The sequence below is a fragment of the Ctenopharyngodon idella genome, chromosome 7 (genome assembly GCF_019924925.1).
Source record: "Ctenopharyngodon idella isolate HZGC_01 chromosome 7, HZGC01, whole genome shotgun sequence".
Classification (NCBI taxonomy): domain Eukaryota; kingdom Metazoa; phylum Chordata; class Actinopteri; order Cypriniformes; family Xenocyprididae; genus Ctenopharyngodon; species Ctenopharyngodon idella.
Window position 1 is genome coordinate 47,471,426 of NC_067226.1, and position 20,717 is coordinate 47,492,142.

General features: G+C 36.6%; 1 protein-coding gene across 1 annotated transcript in view; it reads left to right on the plus strand.

The window, feature by feature from the left end:
- piezo1 (piezo-type mechanosensitive ion channel component 1) overlaps positions 1-20,717 on the plus strand; it is a 101,472-nt gene that overhangs the window by 912 nt on the left and 79,843 nt on the right. The window lies entirely within an intron of this gene.

Genomic DNA, 20,717 nt, shown 5'->3' on the forward strand with positions numbered 1-20,717 from the left:
TAAATGTCACGTGGTGTATCCATGAAACTTTTGAACCATTCCCTACACTTACTCCTACACTTATCTTAAATCATATTTTTATGTCAAAAATATATTAGTGCTGTCCAAATCCATTTATCACGATTAATCGCATCTAACATAAGTTTGTAAATATATAATATATGGGTCATTAACGAAGATTTTTAAAGGTGGAAAAAAAAAAAAACATAATGGAGATATAATTCATTTTTAAAAGTTTTGTTAAGTGTTAACAATGAGATTATGTGGTTTTTATAATCAATTAGCACTGCTTTTGTCATTTTTTTAGAAGATGGACAAAATTTGTCACCAAAAAAGTCATTCGGTTTAACCAAAATTTCGGTTTTACCGAATGACAGTTTTGGTTATACCGAATGGCGATAATTTCAAACAGTGCTAACAGGCTGATGTCTAGCTAGCTAACTAGTTAGTTTTTAAAATATTACATTTTTCATGTTTTATAGCGGTTGCACCGAATGACCTGATGTTTTGGGACATGCGTATGATCAAGTGAAAACATGAATTTTTCAAATAGTTAAGAGAGAGTTAGTTACTTTGCTTCATGACCATGTGGTCCTTAGCAGGTGTTTGAATGATGTCACATCCTGTCACATGATATTGAACACATGACTTGATCCAAAATGTTCCCTTTATATTGGTTACTCCGAATGACATCAATGAAATTAATTCTTTCTCATAACAAAGACACACATAATTTTGCACAATGTTGATATATGATGTTAAAAAATCATGCTAGAGTAAGAATTATATACATTTATTATATTTTAGGATGTTTTAATCACAAATGAAATGGCGGCATTGGCCTTTGGACGGTTAAACCGAATGACCTTTTGACACTTCAAAATCTTTAAAATATGTAGCAAAATATAATTAAAACCTTTTGGATTCAATAAAAGAGATCTAGTTGTACTACCTTACATACTTTGGATGTCAAATCTTTGTTTTTTATTATTATTAAGGCCTTTGGACAAAAAAATGACCCATCACGTCATTGACCCAAAAATATATATATATATAAAGTAAACTTTTGTTAGATGTGATTAATCGCGATTAATCGATTTGACAGCACTAATGAAATCACAGGAGTTTGACTCTTGAAGATCATCTACATTGTTTGAAAGTGTCCCGCTGACTGCAGAAGGTGAACTCGCCTCATCCAGGTGTTTGTTTAGCAGACACGCCCGAGTGGCTCATTTCCTCTGGGCCTAAACTTAGTGAAGGATGCATCATGCATTCCTTCTGCGTGCACCTCGCAGCTGTTTTCCTTCTCAGACCTGTTTTTACTGTCTTCTCTCACTGTTCTCTCTCTGCACAATTTGCTTGCATCCTACCGAGAGCGAATACTTTCATGCTTGTGGTGTTTAAACCTCCCCTCCCACAGAGAGTTCAATTATGAGCTTTTCACGCTTGAAATTGTTAACCGAGGGTCATAGTTCTTACTGGGTTGCTAATTAATCCCACCATTTCACACTCTACATGTGTTAACATTCTCAGTTCCTGATTTATAACGTTTTACGTACTCATTGTGAGGCCAATATATGCACAATATGGGTCGAGTTATGGGCTTTAAATGGGTTTGTCCAATGGTTCCTATATCTGAATTATCCCGTATGAATCTCATAAGAGACATTGGCTCCACTATGAAAACAATATGTGCTCTGAAATCGGCTCAATCATGTTCAGATGTTCAATGTTCAAATGTTCAAATCAGAGTTTGTGTCCATCGTACACTACGCAGTGAAATCTGTCAACTCTGACAGCTCAAAAATCTTCAGATTGGTTCTGACTTTCAGCAACTTGCGTTGGCTCATCCAGACTGCATATCAGGACAAAAGTCTTGTAGTGTATTCCAGTTTTTAGGCTCACAATGCTTTTGGAAAACCCTGATCAATTCCCAATGGATAAATCAAATCCCTACTGAACACTTGGAAAAGCACCGTATGGTTATTTTACTGACTGTTGCTCAAACTAAACGGCATGTGCATGAATATTTAATTACGCAAGCATCATTTACTTTAGAATTGGATGTCAGTTGTTTCACCTTTAGTACTATATTTTGTTGTCAGCACTGAGTTAAAAGCTGTGCTTAAAGTATGAAACACTGACATGAACATTAGCACAGGCTTGAGCGTATAGTGTGAAAAGCCTCTGTCAGATAGGTTTCTATATTTAACATTTCTCCCCTGACTGTAAAAGCACAAACACCTAGGGGAACGTTATAGGCATGTTTCAAAAACAGAGCATATAAAACGGCAGGTAAAGATCTGGTTTGCTGACAGGATATCGTTTGAACATGTGGTTTCTTATGTCATGTGGGACCCACAGGAAGAATCGAAACATTTACGTCTCGGGTTCTCCTCAGAGTCACGCATGCGGTTAGCCAGATTTGTTGAGCTCTTCACGTGGTCTTCAGTGCCAACTGTTCTCATGTAAACAATCCTCTTTTATTTCACCTCTATAGTGAGAACCAGTTAGAATGGATTTTGGCTGCTTTCTTTTTTAAAATGGCTCCTTTGCATGTTCTACGACTGCAAAGTAGGGCAACCACCCAACCTTGGGTGTGTTTGCAGCACAAGATACCACAGCATGCTGTCACAATACAAAACCTCAACGTGTCCATAAGGAAATTGGCATGCCTGGATTTGGCCTGAGGCTGGAAAGTGTGCTTCACCCAAAGATGGCTCACTTTGTACAAGGGATTGGTGCAGTTTTACTGCCAGATCTGAAGCAAAAAAAGGACAACCACAAAGAGATTCAAACCCTTATTCATATAGAGTGGGTTCAGTCCAGGTGTACTTTAGGACTGGAGGCAATATTTGAGATCCGGGCTTGACATTAACACCTGCCAAATGCGGGTGTAACGCAGTCACTACTACTAGCCAGAATTTTATATATAATATATACATTTTTCAATTGTAGTCAATTGTGTTAAAAAGGCATGTGAAATAAGAAACTAAGTGCAATATAGTGTCGACACATATCGATTCTGAAACTCTTCCGATGCTCATTTTCAGCAAAATAGATACATGATACCAGCTGCACTTTCTCTCATCTCTCCGTCAGTGAGTCGACACACAAACCCTCGTTTCATTTGCTCCGGATGAATATTGTTGGTGTTACAGGGCTTGAATTTTGGCGTGTATTGCGCATAATTTTACTCATTCCCTCAGATTTTGTTCTCACACCCAAAGTGTGCCGCATAAAGCCGCCTCTCAGTACTAAATTGAGTTCTTTTTTGCTGCTTATTGCGCTTAAACAGTCAAATACACACAAAATAATGTCAAAATGCTGGTCTTGGCGAGTATTCACGTAAACACAGTCAGTTGTTTTAAGTGAACATAAACAGTTGACAAAGAAAAAGTAACAGTATATTGGATCCGTGCGTCAGGTCTTAAAGTGACAGCAGCCTAATAAAACTGCTGCCAAATTATGAGATGATATTAAAATTATCTATATGGCAGTTTTTCCCCATGGTATCAATGTCAAAATTGTGTCCAGTGAAAATGCTGAGTGGCTAATAACTTTGGGAAACCACTAGCCACAGTGGCTGGTGAGCATAAAAGTTAAAGGATTAGTTAAAATGTCCTGATAATTTACTCACCTCCATGTCATCCAAGATATGTCTTTCTTTCTTCAGTCGAAAAGGAATTAAGGTTTTTGAGGAAAGCATTCCAGGATTTTTCTCCATATAGTGGACTTCAATGGCTACCAACGGATTGAAGGTCCAAATGTCAGTTTCAGTGCAGCTTCAAAGAGCTCTACATGATCCCAGACGAGGAATAAGAGTCTTATCTAGAGAAACCATCGGCCATTTTCTGAAAATAATAAAATGTATATACTTCTTAACCACAAATGCTTGTCTTGCACTGCTCTGCGATGCGCCGCGCATTACGTAATCATGTTGGAAAGGTCACGCTTGACATAGGCGGAACCCCAGTGAAGTCCACTATATGGAGAAAAATCCTGGAATGTTTTCCTCAAAAACCTTCATTTCTTTTCCACTGAAGAAAGAAAGGCATAAACATCTTGGATGACATGGTGGTGAGTAAATTATCAGGAATGTTTAATTCTGAAGTGAACTAATCCTTTAATCACTTGTGTATAGAAAGCGGTCATAGACAACAACGCTGCTTTACATTTTACGCCCCCTAAAGCTGCAGAGCCCATTTGCATTTTGGGCCGTATTTAGTGGGTTCCTTCCGTTCCGGTTTACATGACTGCTTTCAAAGGTCTCCAAGGTAGTTCCTACTTGGGTGTTTGGAGATCAAAATTATGCTGTGATGTGATGTGGAGTTATTTTGGTCTGAATGAGATGAACGCGTTGGGCTTTTTCACTTCCCGTCAAGCACAGGAAGCTTTTTAGCGCTTCTGCAACAAATGAATGAGCAAAAGATGCGCATTAGGTGTAATTGATACTTTGTCTGTGTATTTTACGGGAATACCCACTCAAGGGAAAAGTACTTGCCTGTCGCCTCATAAATCAGCTAAATGAGTGATATTTTCTGGCAAGCTTAATCACTTTTCTTCACAAAATGCATTTCTTCACATTGTGCAGTCAAAATCCACAGTTCATCAAGAATACTAATGAACATCCGCCATGATACTTTCTTTAACTCTTTCGACGCCATTGACGGAATTATTCAGCTTTCTGCGTTATATACGGTAGGGGGCGCTATTACGCATCTTCTGAAAGACTACAGAATCTCTGGATCAAAACACAGGTGAAGAAGCAGTTCTTTCTTTTGATACATTGCACGTTCAGATATTCTGACATGACTCTGACAAGGCGGTAGGTTATACATAACAATAGTAGGTGTAAATCGTGGCTTTTTGATTCGAAGCCCACTCGGAGCGGGTGTGAGAAGAACCAGAGGGTTTACACTTTCCCTAAATCCATTCTAAAACTGTAGAAGTATCATTGTATCTGCGCTGAGACAAACTTTCTGACTTACAGAGCTCTGCAAACTTGTGGTTCATCCTCTTTAACAATTCATAGAATATTTATATAGCTTGAGGGAAAGGCATTAAACAGTTCTATAGTCTCCAAGTGCTCTTTGTGAGCAGAGAAAATGGTCTTACTTTATATACCTAGGGAAATACCTAGAAGTGATGGTACAATGTGACTTTGCATAATAGATATTCTTGTCATAACGAGTTGTGTTTGTGTATTTTGCATGTACCGTTGCCTAGAAGAACAGAGTCTGATGTACCGTAATGGGTCTGATATTGGGAACCCACTTCTTTGGAAAATCTCATGAAACCTGGAACATATCTAAATAATAAAATAAAAGGATAACAAAAATTTTTCATATTTTTAGGATCATTAAGAATGCTTTGTCTGCCAAATTCAAGACATGAATTAAACTTGAACATTGTATTCTGTTTTTATAATAATATATCATTTTATTATATTTTATTATGTTGTGAATTAATATGATTTATTTTAATAAATTTAATTTATTTTTATTTATTTATTTATTTATTTCAGTTTTGTAGTGAAATATAACCCTGGCATTTCTTTGTGAGATTCATTTAGGTTGCACAGATCAATTAATGTCATATTTGCTGATGTAATCAACTGGCTGATTAATGAGTTAGTAAGTTTATGTGATCCAGAAGTGTTTATGCAGAGATCAAACAGTGATTAAATCATTATTGACTCATTCTGAAGTTTCCATCAGGCAAAGATTAAGTATGTGTTTATTGTTGCTAATTAGTGGAGATAAATGGCAGGAGATTAATATGCTAATGATTTGCCTTGTTCTTGTTGATTAGTGCATTATAGTCTGTTCTGACCACATTAATATGTTCCTGAAAGTGGCAGAGTTAATTGACCACTTTTGTGTTTTGCATTCCTAACTTCATGATTAAAATGAAGATTATTTTCCAGGTGCTCTTCTATGTTAATCTTTTTGTTCTGATCAGTCAAACCAAAGTCAAAGCCCATTCACAGCCATCTAGAATGGAATAAATAAAAAAATCAGGTTGGTCTTGTTAATCTAGTCTTACTAAACTCATTCTGGAGTGCAATAATAATAATATAGCTGCAAGCAGCAATTAAGGGTCCAAACACAAAAAAGCATGATGAGTTATGCAAGCATAGCTGGGAGCATCAGACCAACTGCAACTAAGTAATTAAAGACATTTTTAGATTATTTTAGTCAAAATGGCTGAAAAATCAGATACAATCACTATTAATATGATTTAATTGCTTATCGCTTTTGACCAGTAGGTGGCGCTGTTACTAAATTGATGTTGTGCGGTCAGTTTGAGGACACAATGAAGCACACAAAGTTTGGTGTCAATATGCCAAAACGTTTCAGAGTTACAGCCTCAGATTCAACTTGGCATCATGCAATCATGTTCGATTATGTTTAATTCGAAAAAAGCTTTTAATAACTTTTTGCCGGCGTAGTCTTGAGATGGTCTGAGCCGATTCTGCTGAGAATCAGACCAACGGTCGAGAGCGAGTTAGAAAAAGTAGGTTTTCAAAGCAAATCAAAATGGTGGACAACAATTTCAAACAAATATGGTGTAATTGGTATAATTTTTCTCAGTATGACTCAAGGAATCTATCTAGGTTTCATTAAAATAGGCAAAATTAGTCAAAAGCTATTAGCATTTTTTGAAATTTCATTCTTTTTTGACCACAAGGTGGTGCTATCTCAACTTTTTGAGTAATTTTAGGACATGGTGGTGATGACACATACAAATTCAAAATGGCTGATGGTCAAAATAGATGACATGGGAAAATTGGGTATCATGAGACCATCAAAAGTGACCAGTTTTATAATTTTATGGCAAACTTTTCAGAAGATATAATTTTTCATATCTCCCGACCAGTAGGTGGCGCTGTGCTGAAACATTGCAAGTAGCCTCAGGTCATGCTTGTGATGACAGGTACCAAAATTTGTCTCAATACTCTAAAGCGTTGCGGAGATATAGCCTAGGGTTCATTTTGGCGTGCTCTTTGTCAAATTCATTTGCGCTTTATTTGAGATTGGTTGGGTCTATAAGAAAACTTTTAATAACTTTTTCCCAGCATGGTCTGAAGATGATCTGAGCCAATTTTGGTGTAAATCGGACGAACCATTTAGGTTTTGCTCCTAGCCTCCAAAATTGGTGTGGTTAATGTTCAGGCTGTGTTCGATTTATGTGCCAAATTTCATCATTTTCCCACAGATGCTTCTATGGGCTGCTATAGACTTGAGCGGAAGAAAAAGAATAATAATAAGAAGAATTTATTTTTTTCTTCCCTATCATTGCATTGCCCATCAGAGCAACGAAATGCCTCAAACCTGTAAAATCTGACAGATCACCCCTGACTGGGCTGTTTGTTTTATCATCCCAGATGAGAACGCAACTCAGTGCGCTATTGCCATTACCACCCGACGATTGGAAAAGTGACCATTTTCCATCAAAACAGGATGTACGTCGTGCTGAGAGAGTGCAGCGGCTCAGGGCTTCCACCAACAATTGAAAGGTCATTTTGTTTAAGGCCCATTGTTACGTGTGTGTGTGTGTGTGTGTGTGTGTGCGCAGTCATTTCTGCATGAGACGCAAGTGAATGTAGTCTGTAGACCTCCTGGACAGAATACACATGATTGTTTGTGTTTCCTTCACCTGTGTACAGGACGTCCCACACAGAAACACACTCCTGAAATATGAGTGATTCTGGAGTGATTCATTTGTGGTAATTCATTTCTTCAAGTATAGTGTATGCTTGTGTAATGATAGTTAAGTATTCTATATACTCTCTCACTCTTGCTGCGTTTACATGCAACCAAATAATCCATTAGTAATCAGATGGATGGCTTAATCATACTGAAAAGCCTTCATGCAAACTCGACACGAATTAAATTTCTGTTAGATTTGAAGGGGTGATTTAGACCTGGCGAAAATGGGCATGCAAATCTGACTATGAATCAGACTATTTTGTCGAATGAGATTCGAAAATACCTTTTACACACGTGCAGTGGAATGATGTGAGTGTTTACATTTGTTTTGTGTCTTGTTAAAGGGATAGTTCACCCAAAAATGAAAATTCTGTCATCAAGTTGTTCCAAAGCTGTATTAATTTCTTTCTCTAGCTGAACACACAAGAAGATATTTTGAAGAATGTTGGTAACCAAACAGTTTCTGGTCTCCATTGACTTCCATAGTATTTTTTTTCTATACTATGGAAGTCAATGGAGACCATCAACATTCTTCAAAATATCTTCAACAGAAGAAAGAACTTCATGTAGGTTTATAACAACTTGAGGGCGAGTAAATGATGACTGAATTTTCACTTTTGGGTGAACTATCCCTTTAACGCGTGTTTGTTTATTTCCGTCATTTGTCTTATGAACTGGCCATTGGAGAACACTGAGTATTGGCTCAAAAACAGCTTTCGACATATACAGTATGTCAGCTTTCTTTTTAGATTTGTCAACAAGACAAAAGCAACAGTTATGTTAGGAATACATGTAATGCAAACAAACGTGAATCAGATCTTTCAGAATCTGAAATTGGATTGGATTCATTCGGATTGATGGAAATGAGTGCATGTAAACATATCTACTGTCGTTTATTCAAACTTAGTGCGGACGTCCATAACCTTTTCATAAATACACATGGAATATGGTGAAATCTTGAGGGAAAGGTGTTTACACCTCATTTTCCTTGGCTGTTATTCAACCATATGGAACAAATATTGAACCTAATCAATAAAGCCATTTATATACACTAACAGTCAAAAGTTTGGAATAATTATGATTTTTTTTTTTTTTTTATGTTTTTGAAAGAAATTTCACTCACCAAAGCTGCATTTATTTGATCAAAAAATACAGTAAAAACAGTGAAAAAATATTACAATTTAAAATGACTGTTTTCTATGTTAATATATTGTAAAGTGTAATTTATTCCTGTGATCAAAGCTGAATTTTCAGTATTATTACTCATCAGTTTTCAGTCACATGATCCTTTGGAAATCATTCTAAAATGCTACAAATCCCATTTTTCTTCAGCTGCAGACATTGTGGTCATGAGCTTGCATAATATTTTTTTTATGAAGACATGTCTGTTATGCTAAGTGAGGCATTCATGCAATGTTTAGCCTAAATATTTCTCATTTTTCCATTAGAACGGTGTTTCCCAGCACTGAATGCCTCGCATATCTAACACTCCTGATTCAGAGTGTTAGTGAAGGGTTCACTGACCTGAATCGGGTGTGTCTGGATATGCTGGGAATGAAACCCATGCTCTTTGAAAAATGCACCTGTGGCAGCACTTCTGCAAAATATTATGTTGCTTCTTGCACATTTCGCAACAGTTTCAAATTGAAATGTCCAGTGAGTGGCACTAAAAGGTTAACGCTTTATAGCGTCTGAAAATTCACACCAAACCCTAAACATACCCAAACAAAACCATGCCATTTTAGCTTCTTTCTACAAGTCTTTGAGCTGTTTTATCGTGACTGGTGTTTCACAGACTCGTACCCGAGCGCTTCACATCACAACTGCACTGCTGTATCAGCTGAGCTGCTGAGCAAGTTTACTACGCCAGAGAAGACAAACATATAGAGCTGGTTATGTTATGCAAACATCAAAATGTATTAGTTATAAGTGTTTTGAGATCATAATACAGTATTGCACAAGGAACCGTACAAAAATAAGTCTTCATTAATCAATAATCTGCCCCGTAATCATAATTTTGTATGAAAAGGATTATAAGTGCTGCTGTTTTACTGCCTCTAATGTTCATTTCAGCTGGAAATTGCAGCGATTTGTATGTAGAGGTGCGTTTTTTCCAATCAGCCTGTGTTGCAACTACTAGTACACTGACTACTATTTGAAAAAATAGTATGTGAAACAATATGCAGTATCCAACAATACACAGTAGAGCTCAACATTGTCACGTTTAATGTAAGTGAATGGTGTCTGAGTAATAAATATGGTTCCAGTTTTATGTACAAATGTCACAGATTTTCACAAATAATGGATGTTTTTGACTCAAGAGTCATCACTCCCACCTATCATTTCTTATGCCCACCCAAATCAAGTATGCAAATATGGGATCTTTCTCCTTTTATATAACATTACAATAATATGTCATAACATTTTTTTTATATCTAATTTTTCCCCTCTCAGTCAATTTCTGCCAAGTAAAGTCTGGTTGAAAATATAGCCCAAGCTTTTGCGTTGCCTGTAATTAACGTCTGAGAGCTTGTGGCGGCTTTTCTCAGCCTAACGGAGACTTTAAAAGGTATTTGCGCTGTTTTTGGAAGTGAAAACAGTCGGTCTGCTCCGCTTTGTAAAAGTTTAATATGGGATGACGAGAAACCAGCACAGCCCAAACGTCTACATGAGTCTTAAAATGGCCAGTACTGTATGTAATCTTGCCAAAGTTTTATTTACAATATGTTCTCACTTCCCACTCCAGATTTCATCATGACAGAAATGATTTCTGCATATACCATCGTGAGACCTAGGTGTTTCATTCACATGAATCCTGTAATATGTTATAATATTGCTTGTTTTTCGATGAATGTGAGAAAGAACTACTTTTAAAACATTAAAAATGGCATTAAATATGAGGGAATCCTCTAGCAGCAAAATGATGGTGTCTCCAATCAGTAGAGACAGAGATTTCATGAGATAATCCAGAGGTTGATACCGTAAAGTCTCAAATCAAACATATGACGACAAATCTTGTAGCTCAGGCTGTCCTTCCAGTTTTATTGCTGAAGTAGCAGTGAAACATTATCCTGTTTGTGGGTTGTGGCCATTAAAGTGGAATTTAGCTTCCCGCTGTGGGCAGCGTCAGACCGGTAACGGATAAATGTGGACTGTGCCAGAGGAGCAGGGCTGTACTGAGGCCGGCTCTGCCAAATTATGTTACAGGTCTGCACCTGTCATGGTGTCAGCAATTTACCTCCTTGACGAGGATTTATACAGGCTCACATGGTGTATAATGAAGGGGCGGTAACAGTAGATTTTAAGTATTTTATTACCAACTGTTTGCTTGGGAACATTTTACATTTCATAGGCTGGGTGGTATCTGAGATATTGGTATCAAGAATTGTTAACCTTATATATACAGTGCTTAACAAATATATTAGATCACCTGTCATAATAAAGAGAAAACACAAATATTTTAGGAATGTCAAAAACTTGTTTAAAACTAAATTATTTGGCAAATAACAAACTGAAACAACTAAATAGTCTTTGTTCGCACATAATAACAACAAATATATATATATATATATATATATATATATATATATATATATAAATATTATTTTTATTTTATATGGCCTTCTTTGGCCTTGATAACAGCTTGCATTCTTTCTGGCATTGTTTTTATGTACTTTTCCACAGTTTCTGTTGTTATTGACTTCCAGATAGTTTCTAGTTGTTCCCAAAGACTTGCTTTTGATTAAACTTTCGTGCGAGCTATCTTTGAATCCATTAAATCACAATTATTATATTTTAGCATTAGAAACACTACTGTAACTAAAGAGCTTACACATGTGTGGATTAACCATTACAGAAACATATAAAAATATAACTGCAAGCAGCAATTAAGGGGCCATAACAGAAGCAAACAAGGAAGCTAGCAGCAGACCAACAATGTCATAATGGACTATGGTAGAAACTGAGACAAAAACACTGCATGCCAATTTTGAATTCAATCAGACCAACAGTACTGTGGTTAGAGCCAAATTTTATGTTCAGTTATACCGCCACCAAGTTGCGCGGTCCCACCTCTTGTGTGTGTGTGTGTGTGTGTGTGTGTGTGTGTGTGTGTGTGTGTGTCCGTCCTCAGAGTGCTCCCATACATAAGCTTGTCAAATTTGGTGAAAAAATGTCACTTCATTTCATTTAGGAGTTACAGACATTTATATGTATGAACACAAAAAATTACCCACACCTGACTTTGCATTTTTTTTGCAATTTTGACATTTGGCCATTAGCATATAGTCAACGACCTATGTTTTAAATTTTTCTACGGTGGTTGAATCTTGATCGGACTAACAGTTTCTAAAATATTTGTGAATGTTGTTTAAACGCTAAATCACAATGTTGCACTAACCATAAGGCAAAACCTAGAATGTTTGGTATCGTTGGACTCGGCAAGGATTCAGGAAAATAAGTCCCATGAAAATAAGTCAACTGTATCAAAAGTTATAAGCAAGTAAATTATTTATTTTTTTTTTTTTCACCACTAGGTGGAGCTGGTCCGAAACTGCTCAGACTCCTTCAGGGCATTGTGCCGATGACCCATACCGAGTTTTGTAATGTACATTAATGCATTCGTAAAATACAGCATTTTACTACAAAATTCAAAATGGCCGATGTGGGAAAAATTGGATGTCATTCGATTGGCACGACTCCCCGAATCTAATGAGACCACTTTTATGGTTTTTGGATAAACTGTTCAGAAGTTATAAAAAAATAGCCATTTTTTTGTATCTCCAGGCCAGTAGGTGGCGCTGTGCTGAAACGCAGCATGTAGCCTCAGGTCATGCTTGTGATAACATGGACCAAGTTTGGTCTGAATACAATAAAGCATTGAGGAGATAGAGGCTTACGTCTATTTTAGCAAGTGCTAAGTAAAATTTGTTCGCACGTTTTTTTAAAACGGTCAACTTGAATTCAACAACTTATTGTTGGCATGGTCTGAAGATGATCTGGTTCAAGAAAAAGTAGGTTTTTCAGAAAATTCAAAATGTCGGGAAAATTTTCATGATGGAAAATGACATAGGGTGCAATCGAATCGTCTTGAGCCAAGGAATCAGAGGAAAAAATTTTTTTTTTTGATACTTTCGGTTTAAATGTTATTAGCTTAAATACAAATGCACGTTTGGACAGTTGGTGGTGCTAGAGGGATTGAGTTAGACACTCCAGATTTGCTTTGGTGACAGTTCAGACTGGACTCTGTCTGTGTGCCAAATTTCATAACTTTCCCGCAAGCGATTCTATGGGCTGACTTCCAGAGCAGCAGAAGAGCTGTCTGCTCTAAGAGGGTCTAATAAATTTGTTAAGCACTGTATATGGTATTGGGACACCTGACCATTAGACCAACAGGGACTGTAATGACATTGCATTATAAATACATTAATAGGGAGTTGGTTCCTCTTTGCAGCTATAACAGCTTCTACTCATTTGGGAAGGCTTTCCATGAGATTTTGGAGTGTTTCTGTGGGAATTTTTGCCCATTCATCTAGTAGAGCATTTGTGAGATCCGGCACTGATGTTGGATGAGAATGCCTGGCTCTCAATCTCCGTTCCAGTTCATTCCAGAGGTGTTGAGGTCAGGGTTCTGTGCGGGCCAGTCAAGTTCTTCCACACCAAACTCCTCCATGGATTTGCTTTGTGCACTGTGGCACAGTCATGCTGGGATAGAAAAGGGCCTTCCCCAAACTGTTCCCACAAATTTGGAAGCATAGCATTGTCAAAAATATCTTTACATTTACAAAATATATACATTGTTCCTCAGCAGTGTAGAATTCTCTATAAAATTCCTCACGCTTGCATCAACATGCCCTTTGGTTTTTACTTTCACTTCCTATAGTCTGTGTGTAGCGATCGGACCTGGTATACAACGGCATTTGATTAGAGTAAGGAAGAGAAGGCTAGGATCAAATTGTTCTTTTTTTTATAGAGCATTTAATGGAAAATTGCTTCATTGTGCTGCATGAGCCAAAGAATTTGGGCTGATGGTAGATTGTCCACCCCCCTCCATCCCCCACACTGCCCTTTGACACGGATGGCCGGGTGTTTGTCTGCACTGGTGTGTCAGATTGGGTGTACATGAACACTACAGAGAAAGTGAGCAAGACAGATCAGCAAGGGTTCAGAAGACAGAAGTAAAAATGAGACGGTTTCCTCTGTTGTAATGGTGCGGGTGTGTTATCTCTAAACTCCACATGGCAAGACTTGTTTAGATATGTTGTCACGTCTGGGCGGCGTCAAATACGACTCACATTCACATATCACATACCCCACTGTGCTTAAATTAAAGGAACAGTATTTTTTATCTTTCTAGCAAAATGTTGCCATTATTTGCTCCAGTGCTGCTCCTATTTATTCTGTGGAACGCAAGAGGAGAAGTATGACGAGTATTTATTTGTTATTAATTTATTTTATTTATTTGTCAGGGACCATGAAATAAAAATTTGTCTCACCAGAGAAGAGATGCTTTGCACCAGATTTAGCTACTAGCAGGTAAATAAGATGGTATTAATAAAATTCAAATGCTTGTATATGCATAGATATTATAGTGGTTTTGCCTTCAAACCTGGTATTGTGCATCAACAGAGCATTTTTTATTAGTCTGTTTGACAATGACTAAATTGTGAGAGTCTTCAACATTTCTGAAACTAGAGAAAAGCATATAAAAATATAGCTACGTGCAGCAATTACGGGGTCAAGCTGAATTCGGGCAGAAAAGTAAATCTGTGATCATGATAGGATATGTTAGGATATGTTAGCTTTATCCATGTTAGGATAAAGCTGTTTAAATTACATCAGTTAAAGCACTTATAACATAATAAGATGGTTTATAACTTCTGAGCAGTAGGTGGCGCTATGATGAAACTCTGCATGCACCCTCAAGTCATGCCTGTGATGACATGTACCAAGTTTCGTGTCAATACACAACATTTTTGCAAAAATACAACCACGTATTCATTTTGGTGTGCTCGCAGTCAAATTTGTTGACGCAGTATAAAACAACGGTTGGGTCTATCAAAAATCTTTTAATAACTTTTTGTCATGAGTGTCTGTAGATGCTACATTTTTGTAAAAATCGGACAAATTTTGTAGAGGAGTTCGAAAAAGTAGGTTTTGAATAAAATTCATTAAGGCGGACAGTAAGTATGGTAGAATATGGCAAATTTGGTATCGTAGGACTCGGCATAAGCCAACAAATCTAATTAGTTAAATGACAATGTTGAATTTTTCAAACGTATATGAGCATTTTCATAAATCTCTTGACCACTAGGGGGCACTAACCTAAACTTTACAGGTCCTCTCAGAACATTGTCTCTGAATCATACAGAGTTTCGTAACGATTACAAATAAATACTCGTATTTTAGGTCCTTTATTTTTTCTTTTATATATAAATGACCTTAAAGCAACATGTTCAGAGGAACTTCTTTATGCTGATGATGCAGCAGTTTTAGTGTTTCATCATGATAAGGGGGTCTTAGAGGAAACAGTGACTTTACAGTTACAAGAGATGTCCAAATGGTTTAGATAATAAGCTTTCCCTACATGCAGGTAAAACTGAGGCCGTTCTCTTTGCATCTAAAAGGAAATTGAATAAGGATGATACTTTTTTGATTAAGATTAACAATACAGAAATAGAGGCAAAAAATGTAGTAAATTATTTGGGTTGTTTAATAGATAATAAATTATCAGGGGATTTTATGGCTAGAAAGGTATTTACAAAAATATGTGGTAAAATTAGGTTTTTAGCTAGGCAAGCTGATTTATTGGATGTTCTGTCCATAAAATTGTTGGCAGGAGCCTTGATTCAACCCCATTTTGATTATGCTACCTCCTTTTGGTATAGTAGTTGTTCTCAAGATATATGAAAGATAAATCAAAATAAATTATTAATTATAAATAAATAACTAATTTTTAAATTGTAAAATGATTGGGAGATACTGTTGCTCTGTCACTTCTGTATATAGCCTCTACTCTTTATATTAACATTGAGGGCCGCAATGGAAATAAGCCAATGGCTTTATTGTGTTTTATCCTCGACAGTTTTTGTGAAGTGTATGGGATACTTGTTATTTTGTACAATTTTTATAAAAGCTTGTCAAAAAAAACAAAAAAAAAAAACAAAAAAAAAAAAACGATACATTCATGCGTTTGTAAAACAGCATTTTATGACAAAATTCAAAATGGCCGACCAAAGAAAATTGGATAGCGTTCAACTCGGCATGCCTCAAGGAATTTAAGGAGACCATCCTCATGATTTTAGGACAAGGCATTCAAAAGTTATAAGCAAAATAGCCATTTTTTCCTATCTTGGCGCCAGTAGGTGGCGTTTTGACGATACTGTGCATGTACCCCCAAATCATGCCTGTAATGACATATACCATGTTTGGTGTCAATACACCAAATCTTTTAATAACTTTTTGCGTGGAGTGTGAGTAGATGCCACATACCAAATTTCATGCAAATTGGACAAACGCTCTTAAGAGGAGTTCGAAAAAGTAGGTTTTTTTGAAAAATTCAAAAAAAAATTTCATGATGGAAAGGACGTCATAGGGTGCATTCGAATCAGCATGAGCAATGGAATCAGAGGAAAAATAATTTTGTTTCTAGGACTTGTGCGTCAAAATTTATGAGCATAAACAAGAGTGAATCTTTGAACTGTTGGTGGCGCTAGAGGGTTTGAGATAAAGACTCCAAATTTTCTATGGTAACATTTCAGACTATCCTCTATCTGTGTGCCAAATTTCATAACTTTTTACCATACGGTTCCATGGGCTGCCACAGACTCAAAAGCATATAGCATAAGAATAGACTCAAGAGCAGAAGAATAATAAGAAAACTAACCATTTAAATAAATATGAAATTAATCTCTCTTGATATTATCGTTCACATGTTATTGATGTCATACTGCTCACATATTCACTCCATAATCCTAGCTAAGGAATTGCCATTGATTCACAAAATTTCCTGAGTGGCGATTGATGACTTCAGACCAGACCTGTCCTATCTGTCATGACCTACAGTAGCAGAAAATGCACACTCATCTGATCTGTGCCAGGTGTTTGTTAAAAACTGGATTTGGTTGACACAGAAAGTAAGGCGTATGACAAAGTTTCTGCATCAAAGGTTTGATCATTCTCGTGAAATCACTTTGTCGTATGTAATGTCTTACTATCACAATTTTATAACCCTGCTTCTGTCTCGGGGAAGTTTTGAGAGGAAGTATGCAGAGAGTGTGTCTGTGCCTACAAAGCGCTAACATGCTAATTATAGACTGAAAAACAGTTTCAGAAAGGCTGGCATCCACTCTTGCCAAGAGACAGAGTTTCAGAGTATGACTGGAACGGAGGTCGTGATAGTTGATGATTTGTGGGCTGTTGTTTCATGTTTCCGTTCAGATAGCAGGATCCTTAAAGGGGTCATATGATTTTTTTTTTTTTTTTTTTTTCTTGTTTTCCTTTTCTCTAGTGTGTGATGTATCTGTATCTGTTTGTGCATGTATGAGATCTGCAAAGTTACAAAGCTCATAGTTTCCCACAAAAGGGATTTATTCTGTCTAACAGAGAAAATTAGTGTCCAGATATTACTTCCGCAAACGTCTACGCCACAATGTAAAATATTAGCATAATGCCGCCACCCAAAGACATTCGCAAAGAGAGAAGACGAAACTTCAGTGAATTGATTCTGATCGATCTGATTTCAGAATTTGAGTTCGACTCGAACTGATGCGGTAAAACCAACGACATTATTAACTGTTTGTGTTTACAATTGCTTTAGAAGCCTTGCTGAAGCTCGTGATTATAGTAAGGGGCGTTACATTTCCAACACACGCTTGAGGTGATTGGCCAATCACAACGCACTGGGTCAGCTGGCCAATCAGAGCACTGTGGGCTTTTGGGGGCGGGGCTTTGTAGAAACCAGAACTCAATCAGAGCGTTTCAGACAGACTGGGAATAGAGGTGCTGCAATAATGTACAGTATGTAAAAAATATATATTTTTTTTAAAGCATGTTAATGTATTCTATTACACCCAATAAACAAAATAATAATTTTTAAAATGGCATCAAATGACCCCCTTTAACACTGTTTCAGTTTCAAACGTCTCACAATAATTTATTCCCCTAGTTAGATTTGCAAAGTATATATAAAAATAGCTAAATCTAATTAAAAATGAACTATTTCACCTAATATTTCTGTGAGATCTGTATTTTTTTCTAAGTAATAGCATATCATCTTGTTAGATTAGCAACATTCTTCTGCAAAACTCATAATCACAAGGTTGTTGGAGTGCTTTAGGTGGTTACTAGGGCATTTGTATGTAGTTGCCAAGATGTTCTGAAACATTTCTATTTTTGGTTGCTAGGGTACTTTGGGTGGTTGCTGTAACATGTATGCTCTGTTATGTTCTGTTTTAGTTTTGTTTTCACCCTGTTTGCTCTGTTCCTGTTCTCTTTAGTTCCTAGTTAATTTCCCTGTTTAATTAGTTTCCATAGTTCTGGATTTTACACAGCTGTTCTGTTTCTGTTTTGACTCCTTCTCTGAATAAATAAGCCCTGAGTTTCCCTCGTTCATTTGTCCGATATTGTTTGTGGCGAATGGTTGTTACTCTAATTCTCCTGCGTGTTCTCTGTGATTATTAAAGACTGTTTCGTTCGATTACTCCTTCGTAGTGCGCTTCCTTAACACAGCCACACAACGTGACAGTTAATAATTCCGTTTTAATTAGTGAATTAAATTTTAGTAATTGAAAAGCATGTCTAATTAATTGAAATAACAAAACATACAATTTAACAACAATCTCTTAAAACTTCGACGAAAAAATTCAATTTAGGGCTTACTTTTTACTGATTATTTTTTAAAATTAAAACATGGAAGACAAATTGTGATATTCTTTAAAAAAAGTTTTAATAATTGTGTTGTTGTTGTTGTTGTTGTTATTATTATTATTATTATTATTATTATTATTATTATTACTTTAAGAAGTACAACTCTACTGTGCAATAGTTATATATTTCTGTCATAATTTCTTCAAGTTAAGCCGAACTTTTATTTTGGCGGGTTGTAATGAAGACCTTTGAGTTTCTGTGTGTTTTAATTAACTGTATTATTATTATTATTATTATTACTTGAAATACACTCTACTGTATAATAGTAATATATTTCTGTCATAATTTCTTCAAGTTAAACCAGACTTTTATTTTGACAGGTTGTCGTGAAGACCTTTGAGTTTCTGTTTGTATATGATTAATGACGATAGTTTTCTGTAATGAAATGGTGAAATGCTGGTGAAGTGACTCTCAGAGCAGCTCTAAGTGTTAATCTTCACTGACACTAGTCCATATCATGATTTGATTCATTGTACAGACCTACTTTTGATTCATTCATCCACATTTTACAAATTTCGAGACATTCGTAATTCAGTCCACATTGCTGAAATCAGTGCAAGTCTGTGGGAATTTTTTGCCTGTTTTAAGTGAAAATCATAATTACAGTTACTGAATCTCACCTCTCTTAAACAAGCCGCATGATTTGAGGTTTAATAAAGCCCTAACCGTAAGTATGAACATTATTAGTAATAGTGCCGCTAAGAATCTAAGAAAAAGACTCCACTGCTGAAGATCAGGAAACCAGGTTTTTTTTAGGGCTTTCTCTGGTGACCAGCTTGTGCAATGTGGAGTTTTGTCTTTCAGATGAGGAATTCTTTCCTCTAATGTTTTTAACAAATGCATGATGGTGCTGTGGGAGTGTGTTTCTGAATCAAAGAGAGAAACAGCACAACTCTCAGTAGTAATGCCAGATATGGAGAGTTATTCTCTGGGATCTGCACTGCTGGAAGCAGATCACACTCAAGCTCTCATTCACGCATGCATGCTTCTCCAAACTCACTGAGCGAGATTTAATTATTCACTAGATGGAAGATTTAACATTTCTTGCAGTACTACACTTTCTCAAAAAGTGTTGGATTGTTTCTACAGAAGCCATTAAAAAGTGCAACCAATGTGTCATTGATTATTAGAGATGTACTTCCATAAAATCTGGTCCACTGAAGCTTGTTTTTGCCATGAACCAGAGAAGATTTCCACCTCAAGTAGGCGGAGCCTCAGAGCCACACCCACCTATTACATCATCACCATGGACCAGTGGTAGTTCAGAGGTGTTTACCAGCTGGAGCAAAGTTTTCTACAAAGTTCACTTTGGCAGGCTGTTACTAACTTCTGAAACAAACTTTGTTTTGGCCTGATTCGAAATTATGTCACACCAGTTTGTTTTTCGATTCCGCTTGAAGTATATTGAATTTAGCTTTTCCAATGGCACACGCTATTAGAAGGTCCTAGATCACGTCATTTTCACATCTCACACCTTGGGAAATTGTTTTATGGAGATTTTTGTCTACTGGAATTTTTTTTTTCTAAAGCTGAACAGTCAGTATATTTTCAGCTTCATTTTCATTCCTGTTAAAAGTAAATATAGCATTACCCTGACTGACTATTGTAACAGTTTGAGAATTTGTAAACACAACTGTGCATCCCGATAAGCCAGCTTCCCGACATTTCTGCTTCGAGAAAGCTCTTGCTACTTTCGTGTGCAATTTGCTATTGGTGATTTGTGGGTCGCCCGTCTAAAGCTCATACTCTGCAATCAGATATCAGGGTTGGTTATTTAAATCCCTAATAAATACTTGGGTCTTAAGGGGTGTTCACACTGACAGCCGTTATATTATGAGAGGTCAACAGGTCGCTGTAGTGTTGATTTCTAGCATGTGCTCCTAACTGACTGCGGCATTCGACTATATCAGGTGGTGGATCATGTGCTTTTCAGTCTCTGCACTCCCTTTGTGATTCTGTGAAGATATTTCTTCCAGTTCTTCCAGTATGTAACTGTATGACTGCAGATCTTCAGAAGCGATTCAATGGCTGAATGTGAGGGAAAAGATTTTTATTTATTTATTTAGTTTATTTTTT